The sequence below is a fragment of the Amphiprion ocellaris genome, chromosome 2, assembly GCF_022539595.1.
Source record: "Amphiprion ocellaris isolate individual 3 ecotype Okinawa chromosome 2, ASM2253959v1, whole genome shotgun sequence".
Lineage (NCBI taxonomy): Eukaryota > Metazoa > Chordata > Actinopteri > Pomacentridae > Amphiprion > Amphiprion ocellaris.
Genome location: NC_072767.1, coordinates 38,238,247 through 38,253,890, shown reverse-complemented (window position 1 = coordinate 38,253,890; position 15,644 = coordinate 38,238,247). Strand labels below are relative to the sequence as shown.

General features: G+C 40.0%; 1 protein-coding gene across 2 annotated transcripts in view; it reads left to right on the top strand.

Moving 5' to 3' along the window:
* Positions 1–15,644, top strand: part of ncanb (neurocan b) — a 211,675-nt gene that overhangs the window by 27,880 nt on the left and 168,151 nt on the right. Inside the window, exon 1 of one of the 2 annotated variants that reach the window (XM_023273505.3) lies at positions 11,045–11,405. The exons of the other annotated variant lie outside the window; for it this stretch is intronic. The gene's annotated coding sequence lies outside the window, so the exon portion shown is untranslated. Of the gene's footprint in view, positions 1–11,044; positions 11,406–15,644 lie in introns of those variants that run through there. 2 annotated transcript variants of the gene reach the window in all.

Below are 15,644 nucleotides of genomic sequence, written 5' to 3'. Positions count from 1 at the left end.
TGTTATTATTTCAAATCATATATAATTTATGCATTCTGTATGTATTGGGTCAGGAGTTGGGTTTAAAAATCATCTTCTAGCTTTTTCAGTGGTTGTGTTTAATATTGATCACTGCACTACTTATTTTTTTCAGGTTATTTCAGGTCAAAAGAAATTTTTGTCTCGTGCTTACTTAATATCCATAATTCAAAATGTTATTTAGATTTAGAAAGTTTCTTTATTAGATAAAACAGATAAGATTATTTCTTTACCATACAACATAATATTCTGTCTTTTTTATATTATTATTAAATGGTAGTACATAAATTCATTGCATGTTTGAAGTTTCATCTATTCATCAAAACATTGGCATTTTATGGTTGATGGATAATTCTAAAAGTTTTTAAATTTGAAAAATTAAAAAAAAAAAAATTGCTCTAGTGTTTTTTAGGCAGGGGAAGAGACCTGGAATCCTGATCTGAAGATGAATAAAATATTTGTCACCAAGACAATTTTATGTTACCTCAACTTAAATTTAGTTTTCAATCAACCAATGCAGAAATTTGAGTTTAAATTGCCCAGAATATTAAGTTGATGCATTTACCCGCATTATTACGTCAACCCAACCCATCAAAATATGTAGCAACTTAAAAGGTTTATCTAAGTTATCTGTAGTCATGCATTTGATGACTTTTTCCAGAGAATGGAGGAGAGGAAGCATCAGTGTTTTTGAAATTTGCTATGATAAAAACCTGTAAGAAAGATACTGCTACCCCATTAATTAGGTGCAGATTATGCTGTAAAAACAATATTCTTCAGATCAAATATGGACATCTTAATCTCATATCTAGATGTGTGTCCAACTTTTTAGTTAATAAACGGAAATTAAACAATGAAAAATGCATAATTGAAATACTTAAGTTGAATCTTTTTTTTAGATTGCAGTAATTTTTGAGGCTGCACAAACTGGCATTTGATCACCTCATTTATATCCCTTTTGTTCTGTCCATTCTGTATGTAAAGGAGTTAGTTTTATTATTTCCATTCCTGTCAATTTGTACAAAACAGGTCTTGGTAACACATTAGGAAGGACTGACTTTTATGGGAAGATTTTAGATATTGTTTCTGGCTGCAAAAACCCACATCAGCACATCCATCCTTTGTATTATTCTCATACCCAGACGGGGAACATCATTAAACATCAAACCACACCTTTTCGGCTCCCCACCTCTCCACCAGGTCAGTGAGAGAGCTTCTGATTGGATATCTGTTTATTACAGACTTAGAAAAGCCAGCTAACAGCCTCTTGTCTCCCACCCCCCCACCCCCCCACCCCCCACCCCCCCCAGCTTCATTTATTATAGATCACCTGCCCCCACCTACACGGCTTCATTACTCCCTCATTTACAGCTTCTCTGGTCTGCTGACTCTTCTTTTTTCCTCGATGCCTAACAGCCCTCCTGGTGCCGCTGTCTCAAACCCCGCCAGCATCACCTCTCTCTTTGTCTGCCTTTACCACCCCTCCTACCCCCTCCTCTTCTTCTTCCTCCAGTCCTTCACTCTGTGAAAAACCAGCATTCTCATTTTCACCATTAGGTAATTTAATCCTTCATGCAGGGAGTCATTCTCACTGATGGCAAATGACTGAGTGCAGTTTGTTGATTGCCTTTTAGTGCTGGTGTCATTCATTTCTGGGTCAGTGAGCTGCGTAGGACCTGGATTTGCACCACTGGTGACCCTGACATATGACACATGCACGTCCCTCCCCATTTGTCAGACACACATAGACTGTTATTACCTCCCTGTGTTTAGTTGCTCACTGGATCCTATCTGCAAGGCTCTCCAAGGAAGTGACAGAGCCCAAAAATCTTTTCCTGCCTTGTAAATGCTCAATAAAGTGTATCTTTTTCCACCTGCACTTAAACATACAGAACGCAGGCCATCTAAGATTAATGCCAAATGATTCAGAATTCAATCACCTCTCAAGAATTGCATTATTTCTATGAATAATCCCAAAACAAATGCTTTAGAAATGCAAATACTGTATTGAAAATACAGGCTTCCAAGTAGAAACTGAATGCAACAAAATGAATACACCTGAAATCACAGTTAGAAGTTAGAAAACCTGTGATGACTAAAACTAAATTTAGTTCAGCCGACTTGCATAAACATGGTTATAAGATTGCCTGTGAACACCAGAACTTTCTCACTTTTGCACCTGTAGGCTCCCCATGGAAAAGAACTGCCAGAGGAAATGATTGTGAGACTTCACAATGGTGGGAAAAGATACAGAAAGATCAGTGACAAAATGAAAATTAAGAGGTACTGAATGAGCTTTAGCACCACTAATCAGAGCTGTTGCGGCCATAATCCTAAAATGACACTGTGGATAATATACTGTTTTGCCAATCCAGCTCTGAAAAAGAGATGAGCAGGTGCCTCAGACTTGGTCACTGGAGTTAATGATGGAAATTTGAGTCTCTGTGACAAGCTCAGACAGTGTGGAGGACAGTGCACAACATCAGCTACTATGGACGGCATCCAAGACAAAAAACTCTTGCTTGGGCTTCAAAATTGCAAGATTGAACTTTGCTAAATAAAATGAAAAGATGATAAACACTGGGAGCACATTCCTTGATCAGATGATGAAGATAAATGAGTTCAGCATGTTTGGTGTTAACCTGGCCAGGACTAGGCCAATGAATGCATAATTCTGACAGTGGAGGATGGATGATATGGGGATGCATGAGGGCAAAAGGTGTTCGAAGACTCGACAGTCATGGATGCACCATGGATACCAGCAGATATACTAAAACACTATTCAGTTCAATTCAGTTCAGTTTTATTTATGTAGCAGCGATTCTGAACATATTTCATCCTCAGGCACTTGACATAGTAAGGTGGCGACTTTGCAAAATCATAAAGAGAAGCTCAGCAAATCCAAAATTTCCTTTGGATGCCCTTAGAACAAGCACTTGGCAACAGAAGGAGGAAAAAACTCCCCTGAAGTAGGAAGAAACCTCTGGCAGAACCAGGCCCAAGAAAAACAGAGAGAGAGCGCAGGATAGCAGATAGAAAACAGACGATGCATAAGTGAACAATAAACACTTGGAAGGTTGATGAGACCACAGTCAAATCAGAAATATGTAGCTCTGCAGCCAGAGATACCTGCAGAGAGAACAAGACACAAACTACAGGAGAGAGAAGACACAAAGTTAGTGACATGCAATGATGGTATATAAATAGAGAAAGAGGCGAGAACAAAAAATGTTAACAGACACAGTTTGGATCAGTCTTCTTGGGATTAAGACAACTTCTAATGATATTATGTTAAACCAAAAAACTATATTGAATTAGGGGGATTAGATTTCCCTTTTCACACAGAATTGTTTTTAGTAATATTACTTGCTTCATGATTGGTAGAGTAAAAACAAGTCTTTAATTTAAATACTTGGAAAAAAAATAGTTATTCCAATTAGTTTTTACATGTCATTGAAATGGAATTTTTGTGTTGTCAGTAGTTTATTTCCATATTTATGAACACAAGTTTTTAAATTGGCAAAAAAAAGGTTGCTCCAGTGTTAAGTAGGCGAGGAGACTTAAAATTCTGATAAAGCAGATTTCATTAAGTTACCTCAATTTCAATTGAGTTTTCAATCAACTAATGCAGAAATTTGACTTTATATTACACACAATATTAAGCTGATGTAATTACTAGCATTATTATGTGAACCAAACCAAAAGAGTTTGCTACTTAAACAGTTTATCTAAACCATTCAATTGGAATTTCTTATCCTGCAGCCATTCATTTAATTAAGTGGTGGGAATAGGTCCCTCGAATTCCTTTTCGGAGTGCAGAGGAGGAGGAGCATTGGATGATTCAGGGACACCTGAGCCAGTCCTAACGAGAAACTTTATGAAAAAGGAAACTTTGAAGCATAAACTTAACAGTAGAGAGGCAGTTGGTTCCACAGCAGAGGAGCCTGATAGGAGAAAACGTTCTACTTCTGAAAACTCAAGGAACCACAAGTAAACCTGCAGTCTGAGAAGGAAGTGCTCTGTTAGGATAATATGGTACAGTAAGGTATTTAAGATAGAGTGAAGCTTGGTTATAAAGAGCTTTGTATTTTATAAAAAAGCATTTTCTGGTCCAGTAATAGTCCAGCCTCGAAGTTACAAATGCACATACTAGTTTTTCAGCATCCTTCTGAAAAAAGAAAGGAGGGAAAACTTTGACCCGACCAAGTGTTTCGTCTGACTTGAATCCAGTAGAACACCTTTGGTGTATTTTAAACAGGAAGGTAGAGCAACACAACCCTTCAGCAAAAAACAGCTGAAAAAAACTTGTCTCTGAAGGACGGCTGAACATCTCTGCAGGAATTTAGGATTAAATTTAGTATCTATCATTCTGGGGAGGAGTGAGTCTGTCATCAAAAATAAAGGTGGACATCCAAAGTATTGAAAAAATACAAGATATGAATCTAAGTAGAGCAGCGTGGCTGACTTTAGCTGCATTGAGTTTTTACTGTGGTTTCTGTATTTTTAATGTACAACTGTTCAACATAGATATGATGCAGTTACTGTAGTGTGGTAGAATGTTACATCATGCTTAAGTGATACTGCAATCAGAATAGCGAACTAATTGATCTATAAAGATGTAAAACTGATTGATTTCTTTGGTATTCGTTAAGCTCGCAGTACTGCATTTACTCCTGTCGATAATACTCTCCCTTTCTTTCTGTGTTTAAATTTGAGTTGGTTTTATTGCTTTTCGCAATGACTTTGGTACTCAGCAGACAAGCCAAGCAGAAAAAACAACCTGCAAGTACCAACATGGAGTAAGCTTAAGGCCAAATCAATATCATAAGCAAATAGTTGCCTGGGCAAGGTTTCTAGTCTGTGTGCATGTGCGATTTGTAGTAAAGCAAGAACACAGTTTTAGAATTCTCAAAATGTTTTAATTTATTGATGGAAAAGGATTCAAAGTACGTGGAATGCATTCAGCATCGAGTCTTTTCATCCCATCTCATGCATGTACCCACACAGATGCATTCAAATACAACAAAGGCCACCTCAACCTCCCCCTCCATCCATTTGGTTGTTTATTCGGCCTGGATGTGCATCAGTTTCAGCTTCCTGTATATGAAGGCAGCTGGTCCGAGTCTGCGTCCTTCCCCTCCAAAGATCAGCATCAGTTTGTCAGGATGGTTGTGTAACTTATTTCAAAAAAATTCCATCTCCACAACAATTTAAGTGCAGAGATTTATCCAGCTAATTAGGAGCAGGAAGGTGCCTATATTGACTGCAAAATATTATATTTTTCTGTGTTCCGTCTAACAAATTTAAAGTCAACAAAGCCTTTAGGGATTAATGCAATTAGGATTTACAACCACGCTAGCTGTGGGACTCCTGGGAAGTCACTGCTGGTCCACAACTATGAAATATATTAACAGCTATAGAGTAAATTTAGGTTTAAAATGTGGTCGTTCATGATCCCAGGAGGATGCAGCTTGCTGACTTTTCGCCTAAAGTCACCGGACGGTTTTCACTTTCAGACTTTCATGGTTCCTAGATGATGAATACTGATGACTTGTCATCATCTGGTAGGCAAAATGAATGTTCTTTCATTACCCTTGCTGGGACATCTATTTGGACATGCCTACAATTTATGTCATGTCTCACTGTTAAACTTAGAAACAGATTTTAAAACTATTTGGGCAAAAGAAGAAAGTGTTTCTTCAAGTTTCTTCAAATCTGACATTTTGATAAATATGCTTATTGGGGGCGCCCCGGAAGCTCAAGTGGTTAAGCAGGTGACCCATAAACAGGAGCTATAGTCCGGCCACAGCGGCTGTGGGTTCGAATCCAGCCCATGGCCTTTTGCTGGAGGTTCTTCCCCCATTCTTCTCCCCACTTTTCTGTCTCTCTCACACTGCTGTCCTATCAATAAGGCCAAAAAAATAATTGAAAAAAAGCTCACTTGTCAAAAGTTACTGTATTAGAAGATTAGTACAGTTGTTGTGGACATGAAGTCAGGAGCAATCACCAGTTAGCTTAGCTTAGCATGTTGCCATCATGAAGAATAAGAATTTAACTCTTTCTTATTTTTGATTTAACTCTTAAAAATGTAAGTCTGTCTATCAAAATGACCCATTTAGAAGTTTTGTTCCAAGAAAATAACCACTTCCTGCCTTAAAATGACTTGGGTTTGACTGGCTTGGATGATTGGTTCCTTAGGTTTGTTACATATGAAACCTGAAACCTCTAAGCCCGTGTTTTTTAAGACTGTCATCGGTACACTGCAACTTCTAGGTGAAAATGTTCAGCCCCAGTGTTGGCTGCTTATTTCACTTCATGACATGGCTTCCAGCATATAAAAACATGTTAACAAGGTGAAAAATGTGATTTTCACATCTAATTCCACTAACATGTCAGAAATTTCCTTTGTTTTCGGGTTGACATTTCAATCACTCTCATCTTTTCTTCTACTAACTGTTCAAATGCAAACACATGCTCATTTAATGAACACAGTAAACATTTTGTTGTTACTGTGACTTGTCAGAATGTTGGTGCTTTACTAAACGCTGCAGCCTCACAGCCACTAGCATGGCTACGTGTTGTTAATATACAATTGGCTGAATATAAAAAGACATATACAGCATATAAACTCTTGAATTCATAGCCAGATGGAGTTGTTGATGCCTTGAAGTGATTTTCTTCAAAGGTGAGGTTAACTCATTGCTTCATCTTGCCCTGTGGGTCAGAGTTTAAATACACATTTACTGTTTCTGATTGAGACTACAGAGAAAACAGTTCATTTGAAATGGAAAAAGGCTAAAGTGAGCACAAAGCTTGAAGAGCAGAAACTCGCGTGGGCGTCTGTATGTCTGCTGACCTTTTCCTTCATTTCTGCTCCCTCTTAGTCACTTTGTGTAACTGCCTAACAAGCACTGCTGACTGCTGTGGCTCATGTTGACAACTTCAATGGAGATGCTCACCCACCTACAGTATCTTGAGATATTTTCAATTAGTTCCCGGGGATGTAAAAAAAATGCTCTATTGTTGTCTTTGAAGCTCATTTGGGCTTGATGATTGTTACGCCTTTCAGACTTAAGTCTCCCAGCAAACAAAAACACAGCCCCCTTTCACAGATGAGGAGGTAGGAGTAAACTTTCCTCCACAATCCTCTCAGGGACAAACACACATTTCTTCTGCTCTGACTAATTATTTCACTGGGTTTCAGGGGTGGCCGGACAGCCTTTTAAGAAGCCAGCTCTCCAGGGATTAATTTCTCTCATGCGTCGCCTAATTAAGGTATTAACAAAATGTAATAAACTCTTTGCCAGAGGATGCTTCAAAGCAGTGTACTGCTCATAGCTCCAGTCAGCACATCAAATATGTATTTAAGTATAATGTAGTGGCTACACAAGATAAACACATTTACCCACAGCTGTAAAGCCAAGGGATCGATATAAGCTGCTTCTTTGTTTACTCTCTTGTTAGGAGCTTGATTGCCTTCAGGTCATTCCGGGAAATGGAGAAGAAGCAGGAAAACCAGGGAGGTAAAGCATGAGAGTAAGAGGTCTCAATAGTCATCATTATCGTCATCATCATCAGAAGGTCTCGGCCTTTTGAAGAGTCTGCAGATCTGACAAGTTTAGGATTTCTTTTCGGTGTCAAACTCGCTGGAGAGTCTGTCTGGCTTCGACTGTTCTTAAAAGCCGAGGACAGACTGGAGCACTCAGCCAACATTAGTTTAAGTAACTCTCATGAGCTGCTTTTGAACAGGAGGAGAACTTCAGCCGTCCCCACAGAACAAGCAATTATGCCGTCAGTGGATTGTCGGACATCAGACGATCCGTTCTAAGTGATGAGTTTTGTCTTTAAGTCTCTTCTCCCAGCAGTGGCCATTAAAGCTGCACGTTGTCTTTTTCCATCAAACCCTAAATCGACTGATATCAGCAGTACCGCTCACAAACAGAACCCGGCAGCTAGATGAGCATATTCTCAGTATGTATGTATATATATATAACTTTAAAGTGAGTAAATCTGCTCAAATATAGAAAGTAAAAATGATTATAAGGCTTATTATATTGGCAGAAAGCTCACTTTGATTATTTATGTATACACTCAATGTGCAATGTACGAGCAGTCACATTCTAATAGTTGATTCTGATCTTTCTTTTTCTAAATTGCATTGCAGTTTTATTATTTAAAATAGAAATATTGTTCAAATATTTCTCTCACAGTGAATTTTTAAATAACTTTTGCATCTTTAAACTCCACCAGGCTTGACTAAGAGTCTTTTTTTTCTGCTCTGTTAAAACTTGAAATAAACTGCAGACCTAACAAAATACAGCACGACAAGTGGTGATTAAATAAAACATTCCATCTTTCCCAAAGTCCTTTTATTTGGTGTTGTTTTTATGATATGCTTTATGATGCTGCTCATTTTTTAATCACTTTGGGGGCCAAACTCCTGAATACATAACAGTTTTGCTTATAGAAAAAGTCACCTCTGCAGCTTTACATTCTTCTGGTGTTTTAATTATTCCCTCGGCTGGGACTAATACCTGGGTTGAGTCAGGCTTTAGATCACGCCGTGGTCCTCACCTCTGGAGCAGTCGACCAAAGGACCTGCGGGGGCATCTGAACCTGCTGACAGCTTCACACAGTTTCAAGTTAAACTTTGTCAGCACAGTATTTACATAATGACACACATCAGGCGAGGTCAGCACGAAGCATTTTTGTAAATACCACTGCAGTGTTTTTTTTTAAAATCACCTTTACCCTTCCTTGTTACACTTCTACACATAAGTATATGCTTTCAAATGGCTTATTTCCAGATCTGGCTTTTATTTTTTGACATCGCTTACAGTACCACGGACCGGGTCGAGACCAAACTCTGATCCAACGGTGATATTAAAGAAAAGATCAGAAAGGTCACTGAAACCATTAAGCACCGACATCTGGGGACCTGCTCGCTCTGCTTGGAAATTCTCTCTAATTGTTGGTAGTAAAGGCAGAATTTAAGCAGAACTCAAAGATTCCTGTGTGCTGTGTGTTATGTTCAGCTACGTTATCCATAGAAACAGGCAGGTTTAATTGTCCGCTGTAAAAGGAGAGGCTTTGTTTATTGTCTGAGCTCACATTGGATTGAAAATGAAGTTGGTTTCATGTTTTATTGCTCCTGCTACTTCTGTCCATTTGATGAACAATGATGTCTATTATACTTGAGTAAATGACACCCAATTAAAAAAATAAATAAATAAAATTAAAAAATAAAAAAAAAAAAAAAAATATATATATATATATATATATATATGTGTGTGTGCATTTTTTTAAAAAAATCATTCGCAATTCTTATCCTTTTGGTGCTGGTGACTTTTGTTTGGCTCTAGCTCAAGTCCTCTTTGCAGGGTCTGATCCAGCAGCAACCTTTGTAAGTTCTTATGGGCTGAACACTTGTACTTTTAATGAATAGAATAGAAAGGAACAGAAAAGAACTTCTTTTACTGTCATTGCAAATTTTGCAACAAAATCAATCATCTCAGTGCATTATAGATAAATACCAAATGCATAAGGTTTTCCCTGCTTTGTCAAGCATCTTTAAGTGTCTTGAAAATATATGTAAGTATACTGTATTATTATTATTCTTATTAGCACTAGTAGTTAAGTTGCTAGTAGGCACTCATAATGCATGGTGCGACAGAAACACCACTTGCAAAGGTTGAAGAGTGTGTTTGTTTCATGTTTGCATGTAGAAAGGCTTTTTAAAAGTTTTTACTCAAGTTTCCTTAATGGCAAATTGACAGTTGCATTGTTTCAAACAGATCCAACCATTCTTTGGTGACTTATTACAGCCTGTACAAGCCCAGGAACCCCTTTGAAACAAAAACTATGGCTGGCATTTCATCATGCATTTTTTATTTTGCAGTGTGACAATGATTTATTCGCGGTAGATCTTTAGTTGACACAGTTTTCCTCGTTTGTGTGAGCACACGGTTGTGCTGTTAAACCGGTTCAGCACCGTGGACAGCTCCTGCAGGGGCACAGCAGCATCAGTGACCTTGTTTCCAACATCCACGCTGCCATATGGTGAAGATGCACTCTACCTATAGAAAAAATAACAATATTGTGAAGAAACAGCAGCAAAAAAGTAATGCAAGGCGCTCCAGCTATGCTTAAATTATAACTACAACGCTGCTGAACAAAGACTTAATCTCCTGGGGGATCATTATTCCTTACATATACCAAAGCAGAGGGTCTGCCTGTGAATGTATACGAGTACTTCTGCAAACTCTGTTCACCTTTTTTTTTTACAAGCACCGTAATAATGATCTTTATGTTAACTGTCATTATGTAAATGAAAATTAAAAGGCTCACTGCTGTATGTTTAGTATAATTTCTCAATCAAGTGAAGAAAAAAATGTTGATTCAACATTTTTCTGTTGCTTAATCCTTGGCTTTTTTTTTTTTTTTTTTTTGCGTTAATCTAATTTGATAAGCTCGCCCACCATTGCTGCAAGTGTAAATCTCAGGTTGAGGTCACTGCTGTGCTGCCAAAACAAGGTAATTCCATCCCTGAGGTCATTAATTACAGCATTAGACAAAAGGCAGAAGGGGATTATGGGACCTACAGCAGGTCTGAGATGCCAAATCAAGTCTTTCTAACCAAAAAAAAAAAAAAAAAAAAAAAACCCTTTTCCTCCCTTCCCTTCCCCCTGCCCTGCATGGCATAAATTACTTCCAGGGCTCAGGACTAATAGCTGTGTGAAATAATTCATCACACTGAACAAACAATAAGTCAGGTAGGGCTCATGAATTATATCGAATTAAGCTTTTGGATGTTGGGTGATGCAGGAACTTCAGGTCTTTATGTCACCCTCATCCTCATCATGATCATCCCTTCCATTCCCTCCTCTCTCTCTCTCTCTCTCTCTCTCTCTCTCTCTCTCTCTCTCTCTCTCTCTCTCTCTCTCTCTCCCCCTCCCTCCCTCTCCCCCTCCCTCCCCTCCATCCCTCTCCTGCTATTTGAATAGAGAGCCTGCGGAGCGCTCTTTTGTTCAGTAGCGCTCAGCTGCTGGAGAGGTGAGCACCACTCCGGCTGCTCCTCCACTCATCGCGGCTGCTGCTGCTGCTCGAATCGGCTCGTTTGCAAGAAGAGCTCCGTTACATTGCAAAAACAACACAGTCCTCCGCAGGTTTCTCTGTACTTGACACCCACATCTGCGCCCCATCACACCTCCGACGCACTCGCAGGGCTTTTTTTTCAGTTTTTTGGTTTCATTTTTACGCGTCGTTGGATGGCTCAGCTTCCCGGTCTGTGGCGCCTTTAACCACCTGCACCGTATCACACCGACCGACGCTCCTGTGAAGCTGCAGCATCGCTCTACATTCCTGTGGACTGGAGCTCGTCGGAAAAGGTGAAGACGAGTTGGTTTAGCTTTGTTTTTGAGATATTTAACGGTTGGTTTTGCGAATGAAATCAATTTAATCTTGTTTTATTCCCAGTTGCACAAGAAGATAAGGGTGTTTTGCAGATTTTGTGCACTACAGTCGGTTTGGATCGGAGAGGAGCTTTTTGTTCTGTGATTAGAATTATAGGTGCATTATAGTACAAAAGTATAGCCACTGTAAGAACATGAAAAACTGCTGCGGTTTTTGGACTGAACCTCATCCGAAAAGGTGAAAGCGAGTTGGTTTAGCTTTGTTTTTGGGATAATTTATGATTTGATTTTCACATTAAGTCAATTGAAGATTGTTTTGCTTGCACTTGCATGAGAAGAAAATGGGGTTTTGCAGATTTTGTTCACTACAGTTGGTTTGGATTGGACATGAGCTTCTTAATTCTGTTCATCTGTGATCAGAATTACAGGTGTACCAGAGTACAAAGGTATAGCCACTGTAAGAGCATGATTCACTGATACCAAACTGGTTAGTGCTTCCATGTAGCTGATTTTTGGTAAAGGGGACTTGGTTTAGCTTTGTTTTTTGAATAAATGATGATCAGATTTGTGCATGAAGTCCATTTGATGCTGTTTTACTCCCACTTGCATGAGAAGAAAAAGGTGTTTTGCAGATTTTGTGCACTACAGTTGGTTTGGATCTGAGATGAGCCTGAAAATACTATTCAAAGACAAAGATCTTTGGTCAGAATTAGCTATGCAGGACAAAAACTGTATAGCCACTACAAGAGCATGATTCGCTAATTCAGAACTGCTGTAGCTTCCATGTGGCGGATTTTTGGACTGAACCTCATCCCAAAGGCGAAGGGGAGTTGGTTTAGCTTTGTTTTTTCGATAAATGATGATTGGATTTGCACATGAAGTACATTTAATGTTGTTTTATTCCCAGTTGCATGAGAAGAAAAGGATGTTTTGCAGATTTCATTCTCTACAGTCGGTGGAGTGGACATGAGCTTTATGTTCTGTGATCAGAATTACAGGTTCAGTATAATGCAAAAGGTTTTACTCGCACTTAGATGAGTAGAAAAGGGAGTTTTGTGGATTTTGTGCACTACAGTTGGCTTGGACTGGAAATGAGCTTTATCTTCTGTGATCAGACTTACAGGTGCACTATAAAGCAAAAGTATAGCCACTGAAAGAGCATGATTCACTGATTCCAAACTGGTTAATGCTTCTATGTGGCTGATTCTCAAACTGGACTTCATCTGAAAAAGTGAAGACGAGTTGCTTTTGTTTTGTTTTTGGGGTAGTTGATGGTCTGATTTGTGCATGAAGTCAATTTAATGTTGTTTTGTTCGCAGTTGCATGAGAAGAAAAGGGTGTTTCACTGATTTTGTTCAGATCTGTGATCAGAATTACAGGTGCACTACAGTACACAAGTACAGCCACTGTAGGAGCATGATTCACTCATTCAGAATTGCTCTGGGTAATGCTTGCATGTGGCTGATTTTCAATAAATCTTCGCTTTACTGCATTGGAAATTTAGTTTTATAGAGATCTCATCTGATGCATATAAGGGTGGCTCTGTTACCATTGTACAGTGCTTTTGTTGTTTTTCTGCTTGTTATTAAGCCATGAGCAAACCATCATTCCCTCTTTTGTTTTGTCCCTTTGCCACCCACTTATGAGGATATTTAAGATTGCAGGTTTACTGTAGGATTCAGATCTGCCTGAACCGCCCGCCCACCTCCTGTAGTTGCTTCTCCTCGTCCTGTAAGCCTTCAGGTGAGGCGGAGGGGGGACAGGACTGGGTGAAAGTCGATAGGCAGCACTGGCAGGGCTGTCAGCGCTGTCAGCGAAGCATGAGGGGAGAAACCTGAGACGTAATCTTGGATGGCACTCACACTCCGTCAAATAGGCCTCTCAATTATTTCTCTAACTTCTCACAGGAGGACCTCGAGGCTATGAGCTGATCAAAGCCGAGGAGGTCTGATCTTGGCCACTCGGTTGAAACATGGCTTTCTGGTTGACTGAGGGATGTTGAGGGTGGAAAAGATAACAATGTTGGGCTTTGCTTTTCTTTTTGTCTCTGTGTTTGTCTTAATTTTACAAGTGCATAGCAGAGAGAAGAGAGTTGGAGCAGAGTTGCTTCATGACCTCCTGGGAAATTAAGCAGAGATTCAACCAAGCAGTTTGCAGAATGGTTACTAGTCTTCTACTTCCTTTCTCCTGACTCTTATTCTGTCTGTCTTAAGCTCACTGAGTGTCACAGGTATTGGCACTCAGACAGAAAACCTACATGGAGCATCTACAAGCTGTCCTTGGCACAAATTATCCTCCTTTTCTCTGATATTTCATCCCTGATCCTGCATTTGGCCTCTGCACTGGACCTTAATGTCTAAAAGGCTGGCCTCATTCTCATTTTTTGGCACACTGTAGCTAAAATGTTCCCCTCTCAATGGTTGGGCAGCCATGTGTTTATGATATTTGTGTGTGTGTTTGCTGGTCACCTCATGAGCTATAATGGCATCATCAGCTCCTGTTGTACTAATAAGCTCTGGCTTGCACATTTAACTGCTTTTTAAGTCTCTCTGCTGCATTTTCACATCTTTCTGCCTCATGCATATTGCAGAGCGTGTCTGTTTGTCTTCCCTGAGCCTTCTCTCTCTCATCGTCTCGCTCTGTTTGGACTCTTACTCATCGCTCCTGCCCCGGATCACAGGCTCTGCTGTTTAACGCCATTGTTCTCTGAAGAGGTGGTTTTCTTTTCTGTGGTGTTGCCAGTTCACTGCCCCCATTTTCACGTTTTCACTGTGTGATGAGGCATTACAATGGATGAACAATATTCCTTCAGAGGGGAGGTTTCGCCGCTTCTTAGTGGCTCCACTCCAAGCACGGTCAAGACCGGCTAAGAACTGTTGTCACCGCACCTCGAGAAGGAGAAAGAAAAGACACAGTGAGGACGGAAAGAGAGTGAGGGAAGGAGGTGACACGCTAGGCGAATTTTTCCAGCATTATCTGCTCTTTGCACGAGGTTGCGTTTGTCACATATTTCAATAATGTGTCTTTTCTGGCTGGCTGCGCTCAGCTTAGTGCAGACACTTGTGTAGTGGAAGACATGAATGGGCGAGAATTCAATTTTGCACTTGAGTAGTGTCCAAGCAAATGAATGGGAAACTGTGAATTTTTACAGGGATTTTGCAAATGGAAGACATTAATATTTCCTACAATGAACCTTCTGCTGTGCTTAAAACAAACAAAGCCGCCCTGGCAGGGGATGAAACAAGAAGGAGAGATCAGCCAAGCAACTGTATCAGCACCGAGGATCTTTGGGCTTGAGTTTGGCTGTTTGACTGACGAAGGCCTCCAGCTAGAAATCCTATAGTTGTAAGAGTGTGGTGCTGTGAGTCAACTGTGATCCTGCTGTGCCTGATAGCTGATAGCTGGCTTCAGTCCTTGTAATTCTGCATTGGAAAAGATACTGATTATTACTCCTCTGTGTTTTTTTTTTTTTTTTTGTTGTTGTTTTTGCTAAAGATTCAGAGCTGTAGGCTTTAGTGCATATTTTACAAATGGATGTAGCTTTTTTGACAGAAGGGGTAGGATAGGATGCTGCAAGATTCCTGCAGTGAGAGAGACTAATTTACAGACTAAGATAACCTTGATCCAATTAAGCAGTGAAAACACTCACACATTCAATTCTGTAAATATTTGTGCTTTTTTCCACTGTCTGCTCAAGTTATGTGTGAGTCCAGGGACCACATTTTCGGCTGTGATCCACTTGGCACCTACAGTCATCATTCCAGTCGCAGGGTCTTAATAAAACCTGCACCTTCACTTCTCCGGAGGACATCAGTCTGCCTGATTGACAGCTCGGCGTCCTCCCGCTCCTCCAAGCTGACACCAGCAAGCAGATGGAGCGGAACCTAAGTGGCCTGCTGCTAGCTTTGCCTTGGCTAATAATATAATAGTCTGGCATTAACCGTGTTGAACTAGCCACCGCACGTAAGAGCCAAGCAAATGAGCAGTGCAGCTGGGCCATCGTGGCCAGTGGCGGAGCAGATAAAGCCCAGGAGGCACAGAGGCAGAAAAAAAAGGTAGTTTACCACAATCCCTCCAGACGCAGCTCGTGAATATTCATCAGTCAACCCCCCTCCTCCTACCCCAACCCCAGCTCTGCACCCCCTCTCCCACCAAATGTATTATTCAAAGGAAGCATTTTCTCTATTAAATACCATAAATAAATAATGACATCTA